This window comes from Hipposideros armiger, unplaced genomic scaffold (genome assembly GCF_001890085.2).
Source record: "Hipposideros armiger isolate ML-2016 unplaced genomic scaffold, ASM189008v1 scaffold_31, whole genome shotgun sequence".
NCBI lineage: Eukaryota > Metazoa > Chordata > Mammalia > Chiroptera > Hipposideridae > Hipposideros > Hipposideros armiger.
The window spans coordinates 5,784,317-5,802,590 of NW_017731381.1; the positions used below are offsets into that span (position 1 = coordinate 5,784,317).

The following is an 18,274-nucleotide window of genomic DNA, read 5'->3' on the forward strand; positions in this document are numbered from 1 at the left end:
AGATCTTATTATTTCCTTCCTTGTACTCACTTGGGTTTTGTTTGCTGTTATTTGTCCAGTTTCCTTACGTGTAAAGTCAGACTGTTTATTTAAATTCTTCTTGTTTTTAGGTAGTCCTGCATTGCTATGAATTTCCCTCTTAGCACTGCTTTCGCTGTGTCCCATAGATTTTGGATCATTTTGTTTTCATTTTCATTTGTCTCAAGGTATCTTTTGATTTCTTCATTGGTCTCATTGTCAACCCATTCATTATTTAGTAGCATGTTATTTAGTCTCCAAGTGTTTTTCAGTTTTTTTCTTGTAATCGATTTCTAGGTTCATACCATCGTGATCAGAGAAGCCACTTGATATGATTTCAATCTTCTTCAATTTATTGAGACTTGTTTTGTGGCCTAACGTGTGGTCTATCTTGGAAAATGTTCCATGTGCACTTAAAAAGAATGTATATTCTGCTGCTTTAGGGTGAAATGCTCTACAAATATCAATTAAATCCATCCAATCTAGTGTGTCATTTAAGGCTGTGTTGATTTTCTGTCTGGAAAATTTGACTATTGGTGTCAGTGGGGTGTTAAAATCCCCTACTATGGTTGTGTTACTGTCAATCTTTATGTTGGTCAATATTTATTTATATGTATACATTTAGGCGCTCCTATTTTGGGTGCATAAGTATTTACTAGGTTTATATTCTCTTGTTGGATCAATCCCTTTATTATTATATAATGTCCTTCTTTGTTTTTTATTATAGTCTTTGTTCTAAAGTTTGTTTTGTCCTATATAAATACTGATACTCCAGCTTTTTTCTCATTTTTATGTACGTGAAATATCTTTCTCCATCCATTTATTTTCAGTCTGTTTGTGTCTATTGATCTGAGGTGGGTGTCTTATAGATGGCATATGCATGGGTCTTGTTTTCTTATCAATTCAGCTGCTTTATGTCTTTTATTTATTTTAATTTTATTTTTTTAATTAGTTTCAGGTATAAAACACATTGCAATAGTTATTCTTTTTACCCCTCAAAGTGACAACTCCCCTCCCCCAATTCACTGCCCCACTCCCCCCCATATCATACATATCTGTTACAATTCCATTGACTCCACTCCCACACTATACTCCACATCCTGTGACTATATATAAATTCAATTATAGTTGGCATACAATATTATACAACATCAGCTTCAGATGTACAGTGCAGTGATCAAGCCTCTACCCAATCCATGAAATGGTCTCCATAGCTGCCTTAGGTCTTTTGATTGGAGCATTTAATCCCTTTACATTTAAAGTGATTATTAATTGGTACATAGTCATTGCCATTTTATTATTCATATTTCTGATCTTTATTTGTTTGGTTTCTCCTTTCTTCCGCTTAAAGGAGTCCTTTTAACATTTCTTGTAATACTGGCTTGGTGGTAATGAATACCTTTAGCTTTTCTCATCTTGGAAGCTCTTAAACTATCTTCATTTCTTTCTTATTCTTTTTTCTTTTTGCTGCCCTGTTTTATGCTACCTTGTCTTCTAAATTGCTGATCTGATCTTCTGCTTCATATAATCTGCTGTTGATTCCTTCTAGTGTATTCTTCATTCCTGTTATTGTATTTTTTATTTCTGACTGGTTTTGTTTTATGGTTTCTATGTCCTTTATGCTTACTATCTGTTTATTGGAATTCTCACTAAGTTCCTTAAGCATTCTTATAACCAGTGTTTTAAACTCTGTCTCTGGTAGGTTGGTTGCCTCCATTTCATTTAGTTCTATTGCTGGAGGTTTCTCCTGTTCTTTTATTTGGGACATGTTTCTTTGTTTCCTCATTCGTGCTGCCTCTCTGTGTTTGTTTCTATGTATTAGGTAGATCTCCTATGTGTTTCAGTCTTTGCTGGATGGCCTTATGTAGTATGGCACAGTCTCCCTGATCTGTGCATGTGTTCCAGGAGTGTCCCTTGTGTGTGTCATGTGTGTTCTCCTGTTATAGTTGAGCCTAGATTGCTTTTGGCATGTCAGTGGGTGGGATTGACTCCCAGGCTGACTGACTGAGAGTTGGCTTCACCCACAGTGTATGAGTTGCTGTGTGGGGACTGACCCTGCCAAGTGGGGTTTGCCCCCATGGGCTCTTGTACCTGTTAAGTCCACCCTTTGAGTGTACCGCTTGTGGGGCTAACCAGGTAGTGCTCTGGTGTGGTCTGAAGCCGGTCTATGGGTATGTGATCTCGGGTGTCTCTTGGACTTTGCCTGTGACTGGCCCGGGGCTAACCAATAAAAACTGTACAACTATATGTGGTTGGTTGTTACTTGTGCTGGACCTGGAGGCATGTGGGGGTGACCTTGCTATGAATCGAGGCCAACTGCCACCAGTATTGGGCCTGGGGAAGCTTAGCAAAAGGTCCAGGAGTCCCTGTGCCTGTTGCCACCTGCCTGTAAGGCTCAGCCATTTAAAAAGCCTCCTTAGGTGCACAGGCTAGGCTGGTTGACCTGGTGTTGAGAGTGCCCCAGCAATGCAGTCCTGGGCAAGCAGGGCTGGGTTCCAGGGAGTTACGGGGTGTGGGCAGTGGTTTTTACAAAGTTAATGCATTTTTGGTTCTTACACTGATGCCGGGCCTGCAACCACTTCATGAAAACAATGCGGCAAGCCACCACTTGCCTCTGGCTCGTAAACTCCTGAGAGTGGCCCAAGAGTGGCTGTAGAGCAGGTTTTGGGTCATTGCCCAGCACCAAAAATTGCCCGGACTGTAGCAGGCCATCTGCTGCTGTAAAAGGCTTCCGCGGCTCTTTGGCAGGGCTGGCCACTCTGTAGCCAAGACTGCCCCCCACTCTGCATGCTGGAGTACTGGCTGTGCAGGGGCAGGGACCCAGGGCATCACCAAAGCGATGTGCATGTGTGGATTTTGCCAGATGAATGAGCCCTTTGGGGGAGGGTTTAACATAGAAAAGATGACGCCCTCCTGTAGGCTACATGTGAGGCAGGCTCCACAGAGGGACAATTGCTGGTCCCTCCAGCCCTTGCCAAAAGCCACACAACTCAGTCTTTCCCTGTATGTCTCTGGCGCCTTTCGAGTTGCTGCCCCTCTACCAGAGACTAGGTGAGTGTTTGCAGGCAAGGGAGTCTGTGTGCATTCCCTCTAAGAGGGCATCTGGGTTTCTCACTGGGATGGACAGTGTCCTCGCTGCCAGGTGTTGTGGGAATTCCTCTTCTCAGTACAGGATCCCTGGGCTGGGGAGCCCGGTGTGGAGCTGGGAACCCTTCCTCCATTGAGGGAATCCCCACCAAGGAGGTGTCCCTCCTAGTGCTCAACCACACACTGTCTGTGGGTTTGGGGTCAGTCCGTTTTGTGTCACCACCCCTCCTACCAGTTTCTATGTGGCCTCTTCTTTAGATCCTTAGTTACAGGGGTTCTGTTCAGCTAGTCTTCAGATGACTCTTGAGGTTGATTGTTCAATAATTTGTTTGTAATTTTTGGTGTGATGCTGGGAGGCAGCAGGCACAGTGTTTAACTAATCCACCATCTTGGGCCTTCTGATTTCTTGTGATTAAAAAAAAAAATTATAATGCATGACATGTCAACCTCAGCCCCAAAATAATTTTCTAAAATGGAACTAAACACTTAAAATGCTTACCAAGTATCAAACTAGCTTGTTAGGATATAAAATGCTTAAAGCATGGTTTTTCTAATCACCAAATGATTACTCAAGTTTTCAACAAATAGTTGATGTGTGTGTGATGACACGGTCACATCTGATTGCATGTCTCCTTCTTCGCTTCTTGGTGCACTTTCCAAAATGTGGTTCAGATATTCCCTCAATAGCAGTTGAAAAGTTACTTTCCCATGTGTTATTTCACTAGAAATGGTACATCGAGATTTGGGGATACAAATAAAAGCGTATTTTTCATAAATACTGGTCCAAAAATGGTGAGAAACATGCCTTCTATGAAGTTTTTATTAAAAACCAAGAGGCAATCTATTGGGAAACTATTTGCTAGAAAGATGTTCAATGTACGTTTGCATCTGTGTTCTTGGGTTATGGAGGACATGAGATTTTTATATATTGTTTATATATGTATACATTATATATAATATTTGCTTATGTTTATATATGTAATATATGATAAAATATTTCCTTTTTCTTGGTTGAAGGGGTATTTGATATTTTATGTGTTTGCAAAAAGCCCCACCCCCACATATACACTGCATGACATGTTGCCTCTTCTGTAAGTACCCATGGGAAAACTTCTCTCCTGTACCAATATCAAGGAAAATCTGATTTATACGAGTAGTCCTGTTTGTTTCTATCTTATGGGCATTGAGAATCATGAGCACAGTGAAGAACTTTGAAATCCATGGCTTGCAATCTTGGCTTTGCAGAGCTTTTGGGATTCCTTCAAGACACTTTACAAGTACCCACAGGAGAAAGGTATAATGCATGAGGTTGGGGCTAGGATCCTTCACCTCCTTTTTTCATACTGAGCTTCTGTGCCTTTTTATTTTCTTCCTAATTCGCCTATAAAAATATGGAACAGTTCAGTAATTTGTGTGTCATCCTTACCCAGGGGCCACGTTGATCTTCTCCATATTATTCCACTTTTAGTATAGGTGCTGCTGAAGAGAACACAACATGGTTACTTTTGAATAAAAGAAAGTCTGAAAGCCACTGCTGTAATTGATCACATTTTCCTCTTTGAACTGGCTGCCAGGAAGCTCAGCATGTAATTCTCTGTCCATCACTGACAAGTGTTCAGAATCTCTTAGTTGACATTTTGTGTGCAAAACTCACCCTTGACTTTCATTTCTTTTCCTCCCCATGTTTCTTCTTCACTGTTTTTCTTGTATTCTTTTTTGTGCTGCTGTATACATGTTTTTGCATGCTACCTCAAATCCGTTTTGGGAAGAGCCAAGGTTTAAATGAATGCATTTTAAAACTGGAGTACTTTTTTCTGTAGAGGAGATCTTTGCAGGTGAGAAAGAAATGTGTATAGAAACGAGGCATGATTTGGCATGGAGAATACGTGTGTGCGTTCGTAGAATATGAATATACATGTTGGATGCATTGTGAAGTTTGTAGTTTTCAAGATTCCGTTGGTCTCCTCTCTTCAGAGGACATTCACTTGGAAGACTCTGGGGGGAAACAGTGTTTTATTCTAGGGTAGGCGTGCCTGTGGTCTACACTCCAAAGAATCTGCTTTATGGTTTAGCATGTCCAGGTTTTGTCTGGTCATTATAAAATGAGCCCAGATACTTAACAAGAAGAAATCAAGGGACAGAAAGGGGACACACCTGCCGAAGAAGGTGACTGGATTTTAAGCAGTCTTGAATAAAAATCGGGAGTCTTAAATTCTATCTCAGCTTCTACCTCATCTACTGTGAACCTGGGGTCAATTCCTTCTTCTCCCAAAGACAGGCCTCCTGCCCTCTGCTGCAGACTGGGGTCACCAGGTGAGCTTTAAAAACTACTGATACCTCAGTCCCTCCTCCAGCGTCTGGTTTAATTGGTCTGGGATGGGGCCTCAGCACCGGGATTTTTAAAAGCTCCCCTGGAGATTCTAACGTGCAGCCGGAATTGAGAAGACTGCCCTGAGAGAAGAAAAAAATAAAATTAATAAGTACCTGCCTCCCGTTGATCTCTCAGGGGCCTATGGGGTGTGGCTGCGATGTATGAGATAATGGGCCAGGTTCTGGGGAAGGAGTGAAATGGTTCAGGGAAACCGATTAACCCTTTGGTTCCATACCCTTCGTTAATAAATGCTCTTCAACATTTTCCCCATGATCTGCAAAAAGAAACACATTTCACATCCTGACCCTGCACACACACACACACACACACACACACACACACACACACACACGCGCGCGCGCGCGCGCGCGCACTTATTGCATGAAATTCACTTGGTATTTTCTATTACAATCTATTCCATGCTATTCCTTTAAGAAAAAAGTCCTGCTTACTACCACTGTTTAAACAACATTATATTAAGGCTCATGGGGCAAGATAAATGAAACACCTCTGAAGAGCATTAAGATGCTCAATTGATAATGACTTGGAGCTTTTTGCAAAGATGCGATGGGAAGTGAAGTTGTGTGTACACTAATAATATTTGTTGAGCAATTGCTAGTGCCAGCGACAGTCATAGTAGAAAGTGTTTTACAAGCATGATCTCGGCGAATTGTCACAATAGTAATAATAATACAAGATGGGTACTGTCACCTCCATTTTAGAGATGAGAACATCAAGGCCAAGTACCGATGTATGTTCTGCAACTAGAAAGCCGAAGAGTTCATCTTCGTCCGGGAGCAGCAGGTCTAAGGCTTACCTGATTCATGGGAGGGGGACAGCTGTGCTTACTGAATACATTTGAGTGTCTGAAGTTTTGGGAGTCGAAAGGGGCTGGAATAAGCTATGACCAGAGGTGGATCCAGATATAGTGAGGCCTGCTGCGTACATAACTTGGGGACCTTATTTAAGAAAGAGAATGCAAAATTACAGGTCTAAAATTAGGTACAAAAGTGAATATTTCTTTGAATTAAGAAAAAAAAATCACAACAAATTCAGATTTTAAGAAGCTGGAAAATACCACCAACGTCACAAAGTCCCAACTCAGCTTTCCTTTGTCTGGGTCCCTAAAGCGCCCACCACACCACCCTACTCAAGGTCAGGTGCTGCCGTGGGGGATCTAAGTGGAAAGAGACCACGGCCTCTGCTGATTGCTGCTAAATGTCAAAAGCAAATGAGTTTTGTAAATTTGACAGGAGCAAGCAACCATGTGAACTCCTTTCTAGGCCCCTGTCAGGGCCTTAGAAAGTGGCCCAGCAAGCGAGGGCCCCAGGAGCTTAAGTTTCATCAACTTCCCAGTAACCCCACAACTGGAGTCGAAGGCTCCCTATTATATCTCAAAATCAAGGGCTTTGGAGACAGCTGGACCTGACTGTCAGCCCTTGGCGCAGCCACTTTCTGCCTTCTTTGAACTGAGACTTGATCATTTGTAAAAGCTTCTACCTTTCAGTCTCTTTGGGGGATTAAAGGAGATAAGGAAGGGTTGGGCTCAGAGTTGCCAGATTTAGCAAAGAAAAATATAAGACACCCAGTTCAATTTGAATTTCTGAGAAACAATGAATACTTTTTTAGTGTAAGTAGGTACAAACTCATGCTCAACCTTATTCCTTGTTTCTCTGAAATTCAGATTTATCTGGGCGCCCTGTGTTTTATTAAGCTTAACCAATGGCAGTGGCTGATGTTGGTTTTGGACTGAAGCATCCTGGGTGTCCTACAACAGGGTTCATACACAATTAGAAAGTGGGTGAGGGAGAAAATGCTGCATAGATTCTATTCAAGACAGTTTCTCTCTCTCTCTCTCTTTCTCTCTCTCTCTCTCTCTCTCTCTCTCTCTCTCTCTNTCTCTCTCTCTCTCTCTCTCTCTCTCTCTCTCTCTCTCTCTCTCTCTCTCTCTCTCTCTCTCTCTCTCTCTCTGTAAGATTGAAAGAGGTGGATGGATATAACAGAATGAAGTGGGGTGCCTTAATTTGAGGGTGAGTGAGGGGCTTATACCAATCAAGTTCTTGGAACCTCAATTTCCCTATTTGTAAAATGGGTGAAAGGAGGTCTCTGAGATCTCTTCCACCAGGAAGGGCATTTACTCATTGTACAGGTGTCACCTCCTCAGAGAGGTCTTCCCTGACTACCCTAGCCTAGATCACTGTCCCCTGGCCACCGCACAGAGTTTTCCCCCTCCATAATAATAACTTTCTGAGATTGCCTTGATTCTTTATTTGATTGTTTATTTACGATATGTCTCCCCCTGTGAATGTAAGGTCTGGGAGGGCAGAAAACTAGTCTGTTTTGTTTTAATCGAATCTCCCAGGTGCTGTGCCTGGCACAGCAGATGTGCAATATATGTTAGAATGAATGAATGAGTGAATGAATGAATGAATGGGTGAATGAATGCATTCAGAATGAATTCAGTGTAATTGCTGAGGTCCCTTCTAAGCAATCACTCCTTTCTCAGGGGCCGTGCCTGGGTTGCAGGGGGAGGAGGTGTGGGGTGTCGGTGGGTGGGGAGGAGGCTGGGCCCTCGCCTCCTCCAGGACCCGCAGGAGCGAGCGTTCTCCGCTGGGCTGCAGGCGCAGAGAGCAGCGCGGCGGCAGCTGCAGGGCCCGAGACCCGCGCCCCGCGTGCAGCCGCCGAGGGTGTGCGCCCGCGGAGCCCAGCGCCTCGCCTCGGCGCCCCCACGCGCCCACGCAGCGGCGCGGGGACCCGGGCGGGGGCAGAGGGAGGGCCCGGCCCAGGGAGGGGAAGGGGCCGGTCCTCCCAGCGCAGGCAGCCGCGGCGGCAGCCCAGGAGGCGGAGGCAGCGGCGGCGGCAGGGGCGGCAACGTGCCCGCCGCAGTCGCCCTGCCGCGTCGGACCCGCGCCCACCCGCCAGCCCGTCGGTCCGCACCGCGCCGGGGCACCCTCTCCACTGCGCGCGGTGAGTACCTCCCGCGGCGCCCACCCCTGGCTGCCCACCGGGGTTCACCGGGCGGGGGTGGACGCGGACCCCTCGACTTGCGCCTCTCGCCGGCACTCGCCCCGCCCGGGCCTCCGCTGCCTTCGGGGCTCTCGGGGGCGCACGGGCTGGATCGGGGCGCCCTGGGCTCTCGGGGCGCCTCAGGCACGAGGGCAGCGGAGACAGCAGGCAGAACCTCTTTCGGGAAAGTCCGTCCCAGGTTCCGGGCCTCAGTTTCCCCATGCGTTTGGGGGGTAAAGACCATGAAGTTTACACTCCCGCGCGCGGGACAAGTGCATGGCGCGCAGGCGGTGTAGACGCGGCGGGGTTGATTCCGTTTGGTTCGTTTTATGGCCGAGGTGGTTCGCGACCAGGGGCGCTTCCCCGATCGGACCGAAGAGGCGCCGGAAGCCGGATCCCAACTCACCCCCTCAGGCACTGTTTATGGGGTAACCAAGGAGCAAACTCTGGGATCCCCGGGATGGGTCTGGAAAGGCCCGCTGAGCCTTCTCCCTGTTGCTACATTTCATTTTTAAAGTCCGTCTGCGCTCGGCCTGCGCTGGTCCAGCTCTGGGGGTTTTTTGTACGCTTGCTGAAAGTTGGAGTTGAAATTATAAAAAAAACTTTACCTCCGAAGGATGCTTAGAAGGAGGCGAGGGGTTTGTTGTAATGGGAGGAAAGTGGAAAGTGGAGATGTTTTTTAGGAGTCTGGAGGTTAACCGGCCGTGCTGGCCCTAGCTCTTTAAGTATATTTCCTGCCCCCAAATAAATAGTTTATAAGCTCAAGGAATACTAGGAAAGCTTGACTGGTAAAAATACTTGCACCACAAAATCCTCAATGCGCATTTCTCAGCCGTGGAAAGGGAAGCGCCTCGGCGGAGCGAGGTTCCTGCTACCCACCCCCCCATCCCCCCCAGCGACGCCTCGGCTAAGAGTGACAGTGCGTGTACACTGCTGCGTCCCGAAGTATTTTTAAAAAGCAAGATTGATGCCGCATTTTTATGGATACCATTTTCTTTTCTTCCCCCCTTTCCCTGAAATGCTATGTAATCTTTAATTACTTTTTTTATTTATGACGTTGAGGTGTAAATCACTCCTGGTGGAGGTACCTTTTAATTACGAGGTGCAGTGAAATGAATGAACATCGGAGTGGGGAGTTGTTCGTCAGAGCAGAGGGGAAGGTAGAATGATTTACAAACATCAAGTACGAATTTGAGTGCTGAATTATGTTTGAGTTAGGGAGCTCCCTTCCAAAGGAAATTATGAGCAGCGGACAATTGTATTTCAAACCGACTGTATGAATTTCATGACCCCTCCCTTCCTTGCTTGAGTGAAATTGCTACTACCAGGGTGTAAGGACCGCATTACCAGTCGATGGCCCATTTGGGGAGAGAAAGAGAGAAACCTCCTCTTAAAAATAATCTGTGTGCAAAAAAATCTTCCCGCAACTTTACCTCAGAAATGTTCATTGTTTTTCCCCCCACTTTTATCTTCCCATCACTTGAAACCTCTTAAACTTTATACTTCCTTGCATGTAGACATCCCCAGACTAAGGAAAGTTAATAATACATTTATACAACAAATGGCGATGTTTTGAATCTTGCTTTTGACGAAGCATAAAATGGTGTTTGTATTCAAACTCTCCTTGCTTTTGGAGGAAACTCAATTTTTTCAGTTTCAACCAGTGGGGCTAGATTTGAAAGGACCTGAACTTTTTTAAATGAGTTCATTTGTCCCATACATAGTTGGCAGCTACTCCATTCTTTTCTTGCAATTTAAGATTACAGTGGTATTCTTTTATCTTAAAGGAATTAGCATTTTTCCTCCATCTTGAAATAGCTCACCTAGTGTAATGGCTGTGTGTATGAGAATATTGTATAAATATGCACATTTCTTTCCTGATATTAAATAACTAAAGGAAGTAAAATAAAATAAAGATGTGATCCCAATACTTGGGGATTTTTAGAAAACAGATGTTTTAATCACTTAAGATTTAGAATCTTCTCTTCGTGCCTTTTGTGTTGTATTAAACACATCACAAAGAGATATGATTTGTTGACTTGTTATAGGATTACCATTTGGCCAAAACACCCAAGACATGCTGTTCCAAATCTGTGGTATTGCTTCTGCTTTAAATTGCGTGTATGAGATTGCAAGCCCTGTTCCAGACGGATAAATTGATAAAATGCTAGCTGCTGTTGGGAGAACAAAAAAGTCCTCAGCAAAAAAAACACTCTCTGGTGTGTAGCTAAGAACATTTTGAATTAGGTTTGAGCAAGCTTATTGAGATCCCGGTAGCTTGTAAAAAAGTATACACAGTTCCATCACGTCCACTTTAAGACGTTTTGGGCTCCCCCATGACAGGATGACTCCTTTCCCACAAAGAAGAAACCGTTTCCGTATTTTTTTTCAGTTACTTTTCCATAGATAACTTGTGTCCAATGCAGGAGACCAGAGTTATGTAGAAATCCAACCGTAACCCGCTCGAAATGAGGACGCCTTCTCTCTCCTTTCACCAGATGTTTTTTAGGTGTCCTCAGCTGGAATGCCCAGTTTGAAACTAATTAGGCCAGCAATAAACTCCTTGTATAATAAAATTGCAGGCCGTTATGGTGCATAAGTGGGGCTCCCAACAGCTTATGACAGATGCCTCTCTCAGTAGAGAGAGAGCCTGGGGCTGTCAGGACAAAATGAAGGACTGGAGCTATCTTGTTTAGACATTTGCCCGTCCCTAAATATCCGGACACACAGGAACAGCACATTCTCTTCTGTAAGAGGATGGGTGGAATCTGCAACTGGGATAGGGTTTTGTCTTTGCCCGGCAGGCCTCCTTAACATAAAAATGCTTGGGGAAGAAGTAAAAGCATATGTATGAGGCAGTGGCCACAGGTCAGAGGTGCATGTGATCTGTGTTTGAGTGTAGGGTTGTATGTGAGTGTGTGAGTGGGGGGCGGCGGGCGGGATTGGATGAGAAGGCCTCTGATCACCTAGGCACAGATAAAATGCAAGGTTGTCTGGCCTGCCATGAATTCCTTGGGGGAAGAGGGGAACTTCCCCCAAAAGATTTTATATAAAGGGGGAATTCGCCTAATCATGTCATTCTCCTTATCTTTGGGGTTCATGGAGGTGAAGTGGTTGGTTATTCAGTTACTGCCAAAGGCTGAACCTCCTGATTCTTGCCAAGATTGAGCTTTATTGGTGGAAGGAAACTTTTTTTTTTTCTAGCTAGCTGCTCTGAAAAGGGAGTTGGTGGACTCAAGCGGAATCTATTTACAGAGAATTAACCCTAGAGTTGAGAAAACACAGCCTGTTGACAGAAAACACACATAGACACTCACACACACTCCCCACCTTCCTCCCTGATCCCCAACCCCCAATATCATAACAGCTTTCTGAATGGCCCACTTGCGTCTCCTCCCACCCCTCCCACCCCCATCCCCCCAACGATTTGTGGCAGTTCAAACAGTCCCTAACACACAAATCAAAAAGAAGCTTCTGGAAGGGAAACAATTAGTGGAGAATTTGCTTGAGACAATGCTTCATTTTCACTATTTGAAGATCTTAACTGATCTAATGGTGTTTGACTAATGCCTCTTCTAATCGGAGGATTCCACCCCCCATCCCCACCCCAATCGGGGCAAATACTTGGAGTGACTGGCTCAGACCCACTTGTCTCACAGTAAATGAATCAGAGGCGCAGGAAATTGTTCCTCACTGCCTGTGATTTAAAATCAATTTCAAGGTATGAAAGTACCTGCCACGTAGGGAAAAGGGGACAAAATAAAGCCACAGGCTTGTATGTGTACTTTTGCTGCTTTTATTTTTCTTCTTCTTTTTGCTCACTTTCATCATATTCATGCCTTGGCCATTTCTCTGTATTTGCAAATTATATCCGTGTGTGAATACTGATAATAATGAAAATAGCTGCCATTTATTGAGCACGTCCTTGTATGCCAGGCCTGAAGTCAACTCTTGACATGTGTTTTTAGGATGGGTTCCCGCAACAGCCCTTTGAGTTAGGTAATAATAATAATAATAATAATATTCCAACTTTGTTTATGAGGAAACTGAGTCTCAAGTCCAATGACTCGCGAGAGACCACAGAGCAAGTGAAGGCGGAATCTAGGCCCTCAGACCTGTGCAGACTGGGCCTTCCCCATGTGCCGTAAGCACTGGGTACAGAGAACATTTATGCCCCAGTTCCCCTTGCACAGAGGTACTGAAGTTGGATGGTTTTAAATGCATGGAACACAATTATTTTCCGACTCTGCCCTGATGTTCTTCGTTGTTGTTTTAAACAGAGAGAGAAAAAAAATCACGTTAAGTATTTAGAATATGCAATCGTGAGCCTTTGTGAGTCATGATATTTAGCAGGTTGTGCATGGTTCTGTGAAGGAAAATGACTGTTTATTTACAAGGGCTAATTTGATTTTTTCCTTCTATACTATAACGCCATGCATTTCAGTTCCTAAAAAGAGTCAATAAATTTACCGGCAGTGGCAAGGCCCTAAAATGTTACGGTAGGCCGTCCAAATCAAGTTTACTGGAAGGTGCTGGATCGCTCTGGGTGGGTTGTTGTTTGAGGGTTAGATTATAAACATTTGGAGAGCGAAGAATAATTTGGAACAGGTGGTCCCAAGAGTCAGGTAACTGCAGTGATTTCTCTTTGCCACTTGGAAGGTTAAGGGAGGCCATCGGTGGCCTGAAGCTGGGACAGGCCGGCTGAGGGTCAGAGGGCTCTGCGAGGGCCCCCACTTTGGGATGCAGCCTGGCAGGATGGATGAGAGGCTCTCTCCACACAGTCCCGGGTCTGTAGCAGGGGCTTCGTCATCGCTGTCATCACCTTCTGATGATACTAGCTAGGGCGCAGATGTCCCTGCTCAGGCTTCTTTGAAAAGCCTGCCTCTGCTTTCAGATAGACACAGAAATTTATAACAGGAACTTAGATGAACGGCTAGCCAGGGAGACAGGTTTACTTCTTAACAGTTTTGAGAATGTGCCCCTGGCACAATTGTCTTGGTCTGATAATGCACATTTAGACATGTTTTAAAATGAACAAAGTATTTAAAACAGGTTAGAAATTATGTTGTCATCTAGTATCAATGGCGATGTGTCAAATACATGAAAAAGTGTGTGATTTCACTGACACTGGATTTTTCCCCCCACTGTTTTCTTTCTGAGCATCTAGTAAAGTTAGATTTTTAAAATCTGCATTCCCAGTTGTAACATACCCATACATACCTACTCACAGCCAGTCCAAGGACAGTTGTTGATTTTCTGTGAATTTAACTAAAGAAAAGTGATAAAATCAACATTTTAAACCCCACCATCCCTTCCCCCACAGAGTCTGACTACTGTGTGAATATAGCAACTTACTTTTGTCTCACATCAGCTCAATCTGTCAGTTCCCCTTTCTTTTCTAGTGATCTCCCCAAAATCGTCTTTCGTAACTGAAATCTACAGGATGTTAGCCAAAAGACATTTAATTTTGTAAAGAAAAATCATGCCTGAGACAGCCGAGTCTGTTTCAACCATTATTGTTTCTGTAGTGTGCATACTTTGGGTTTCATGGTGAGATGTGGGTTTGCCAAGAAAGAAAATTACAGCAAGAAACTACGTTGAAAACATATACACTTCTGTTTAAGAAATGGGAAAAACACGGAAAATTCTGCACGGTAATTGCTTTAACGTGAGTTTTAAATGTCATTGTTTGACTTATGTCAAACAAAAAAAAAGTCGCTCTTAGCTAATTCTTACATATGCCCTTACCAAATAGCTCACCTTAAAAAATGGCAAATGTTGAGCTTAACTTTGATGATCTTTGAGACTTTAAGAGATATCCTTAGCCCTCATGGAAACATTCCAAATTTTTAGATTGCGCAGGCCATTTTTTTTTAAGGGTACTTAGATATCGATTTTATTTTCTTGACCCAAAATAAGAAAACACGGGGAATTCTCAAAAGCTTTTTACAGGCTGCTATTATGAGAAGAGAAGCCAAACCAACATGTATTAGGTCATGAGCTTGAAGTGCATAAATAAGCCCTATGAAGGTCACCAAAACAGGGCGAAAACCACCAGTTCTCCTTACCTCGGCCAAGTCCAAATTCCTGCCTGATAGATGTGTTTAGTTGAAATGGACACAGAAAGGGGGTTTCTAAGCCCGCAGCTGAACGATTTTTACTTGATTTGGGTTCTGAGGACAATCGAAGATGGCCTTGGAGTAAAGCGAGATAGGAGGGCTGGAATTCCCATCTCCTTTAATCAACCCCTCTCACCTCTCACGTCGTCGGGAGGAAAAGCAGGTTCCAGGGCACCCTTTACTCCAAAGCAGATGTGTCATTCCTGCTGTTTGGATATGCGGAAGCCAGAGGTGTAACATGTCTTGTGTTTCTTCTGATTTCTTTCTTCACCTCCCATCCCCTTCCTGGAGTAACTTTGGAGCGAAGGTATTAATCATCTCCAAAACGTTGTGTTGTGTTTTTTTTTTCCTGCTAACATCTATGTGTTTTGGGTATTTGGGGTGCAACGTATAAGTACAAACCTTCGGATCTTCGTTGATTGGCAGTTCCCTGAAGTATGGACAGAGCGTCCACTGTGTCCCTGAGTTTGGGACCAACCCATGTGCTGATGGAAATTCCATGTAGGGAGAAACCTCTTCTCAGCAGAGACAGAAGGGGCATCGATGCAGCGAGGTTGTTTTCTTTCGTGGGTGTGTAGCACTTGCACCTATGGGGACTTTTGTGTCAGGGTGTCCTAGAAGCATTTGTCTCTCCAGCAGAGGTCTGAATGTCCTTCTTGATGGGGAAGTGGGTGGTGGCCAGGGAGCCCAGGGGACAGATTCCTGCACCTCTGTCCTTTTTGTGAGATTGGTATAGTAGCGGGAAGCGGTGACTTGCTGCTCGGAGAGTGTCATGTGGCATAACAAGTTGTGACTTGCTCCTTGTGTTGTAAACAGAGTTTCGGCTCCATCCAGCCGTGAACAAGAATGGAGCCGAGGAGATTATTCACCTCCTGTCTGCCGTGGGCCTGAGCTCTCTTGCTAACGATGCCATGCTGCCTGGAGACATTCATGTTGGGGTGTGGAGGGGAGGGGGACTGGAGGGGAGGAAGAATGTCTTAAACCAGCAAATGTCTGAAGCTCTCCAAGTGTCTTTAGCATTGTGCTGGCACCGACAAGAAAAGCAAAGTGATAAAAGGACATAGAAACAGGCTTTTTTTGGAGGGGGGGATGGTGGGCAGAGATTGGGGGTCTTGCTAGTGGTTTGATCTAGAATGGAGAATTTTCTGATACCTTGGGACCCCTGGAATACCTTGCCATACTGCCCTTAGAAAGCTGATTTTGAAAATGTCATTTCCTGCAGCTTTGCCGTCATTTTTGGGGGTGCTTATTTTTAATGAATTAGTTTTTTGTTTTTAAGAAAACACAAAACTTGTTTGGGAATACCATGTAGCCCATATTTATTGAACACCTATTATGGACCAGACACTGTGCTAAGCGAACACTTTTATTTTTGTCTCCAAATAGCCTTAGATAGAATGTGCTGCTATTAGTCTTATTCTTTTATTCTTATTATCCCTTTTTTACCGAAGTGAAAATTGAATCTCAGGGAGGTGAAATAACTTTTCTGTGATTTCCTGGCTTGTGTCACAGCCAGGATTGAACTCAGTTTTGATTCCTAAGCAGCAGGATATCCAGCCTGTCTCTCTCGTGTATAAGAGCTAACGTTTCCCCTACACGTCTCTGCCTTGGCAAGCTGGGTTTTAAAGTCAGTCCCCACTGGTCTGGTTTTGCCTTGGAGATATTAACCGATGGTCAGGTACAAAAGTTGTGCTCAGAAATGAGACACCCGCTAATTCTCACAGAATCTCCAGCCTGTCCTTGTAGGACTAAATGGAAGTTTTGAGTTGGAGTCTGTTGAAATACTGGCTGCGTCACTGCAGTTAGCTGGTCTGAGCTGTTGCCCGTGGCTGCTTTTGTGCTAAAAGAGCAGAGTGGAGTGGCTCCTGCAGAGATCGCGTGGCCTGAAAAGCCGAAAATATTTTCTGTCTTCGCAGAATAAGTTTGCTGACCCCTGAGCTATTGCAATATGACAAGACAAATTTTGTTGACAAGGAAGGATGTGCGCTTGGGACAGTTCATATGCCATTTCACCGATCTACTATTTATCGAGTGCCTCCTATGCGCCTGATACATTGCATGTGATGGGAGAAAACTACAAATGCATTCATTCTTTCCCTCATTTATTCAACAGTATTTATTGAGCTGTGTTCTAGGCACTGGGTTAATGACTTTGGGATCCAATAAGGCAGTAATTGGTAATAAGGCAAGAAGGTCCCAGTCTGGCACCTCTGAGAGCCAGATCCCAGTGTGTATTCACCAATATCGCTCTGCCTCTTCTTTCTCATTGAGGATTCCGAGGCCGGTGATATGACTTATTGAGCTTTGCAGTGTTCAGGCCGCAGGATGGAGAAAAAGACCCAACTCTGCAGACCCTCGCCTAAGGCAGCCATGCCTACCTGGGTCAGTAAGAGCAGTGCGCTGGCTTCTGTGCCTAGAACTGAGTCCGGCAGTGCCCACAGCCCACTCCCTGCCTCAGACAGGTGACAACCTTCTGCTTCCCTTAAGAGGTGGTGGGGAACAGGTAGGCGTGGGGGTAGTCAGACTTCCCGAACTTTAGCCTTGGCCCTGACTTCCGGCCTAGAGACTAAGAGCAGGAGTCCAGGAGCCAAGCTACTCAGATGCAGAGCCTGTTTAGCATTAGCCAACTTTGGGCAGGTGACCAAACTTTCCTGTGCCTCAGTGGCTTCCTCTGTAAAACAGGGTGGTGAATAATGCGCCTTCCTCAAGGGGTTATTGTGGAATCAAGTGAATACATACAAAGTGTTTGGAATAGTATATGGCAAATAGTATGAATCGTATCAGTGTTAGTTCCTGGAGGATGATGATGATGATGATGATGATGATGATACTAATTTACCAGCTGCACGACCCTGGCAAGTGGCTTAGGCGCTTTGGGTCTCAGTTCGCCTCTATAAAATTGGGGTAATGATAATCATAACAATAATAACTGCTTCAAAGGGCCCTTGTGAGAATTTAAATAAGATAATACACGTAAAATGCTTCGCCACAATGCCTGCCTACATCGAATGTGCAATAAATCAGCTGTTATGCTGAAACCAGCTATTATTACCCTTGAGATTATAGGGAGCCGCATACTGGGCCAGCGGTGTGCCTTTAAGCTACTGGTCAGCCAAATGCTTTTTCAATGTCAAGAGGATATAGGGCAGTGGCAAATAGCGCAGAACCTGAACTCGGATCTGGTCTGAACTTGAAGTCCACCACTCACTAACGATGCCATCTCGGTGGGCTTGGGGCTGACCCTCTCAACTTCCCAGACAGTGGAGGCAGTGGGGTCACTGTTCACGAGGTGGTGGTGAGGTTAAAGGAGGTTGTACACATAAAGTTTGGCACATAGTAAGCACTCAATAAATGGTAGCTTGTATTATTATCACCCCCACTCCTGGCTGCGCCCCCACCCCCAAGAAAGCACTGAACATCAGTAAATTTTAATTTGAAAATAAAGGAACACATTTTAAAACTGCCAAACAGATTTAAAATAATATTCATTAAACAAAATTAAAATATTCTATGAAAGCCAGACTTTGGGCTCAGACCAAATTTTTATAACCCAAGCTTAAAGGCCAAGGAGTCCCCCAGCCACAATGGGGACATTGTGATTGAACTTGAGACTTCAACGCTGCTATTGAGCAGTCTTTGAAATGCACGTTTCCCCGTTAAAATAAAAGGGAAG

The 18,274-nt window shown here is 44.5% G+C and overlaps 1 protein-coding gene across 1 annotated transcript in view; it reads left to right on the plus strand.

Moving 5' to 3' along the window:
* The first annotated feature begins 8,080 nt into the window (after positions 1 to 8,080).
* Positions 8,081 to 18,274, plus strand: part of LOC109379989 (eyes absent homolog 2-like) — a 111,443-nt gene continuing 101,249 nt past the window's right edge. Inside the window, exon 1 of the mRNA XM_019637109.1 lies at positions 8,081 to 8,443. The gene's annotated coding sequence lies outside the window, so the exon portion shown is untranslated. The remainder of the gene's footprint in view (positions 8,444 to 18,274) is intronic.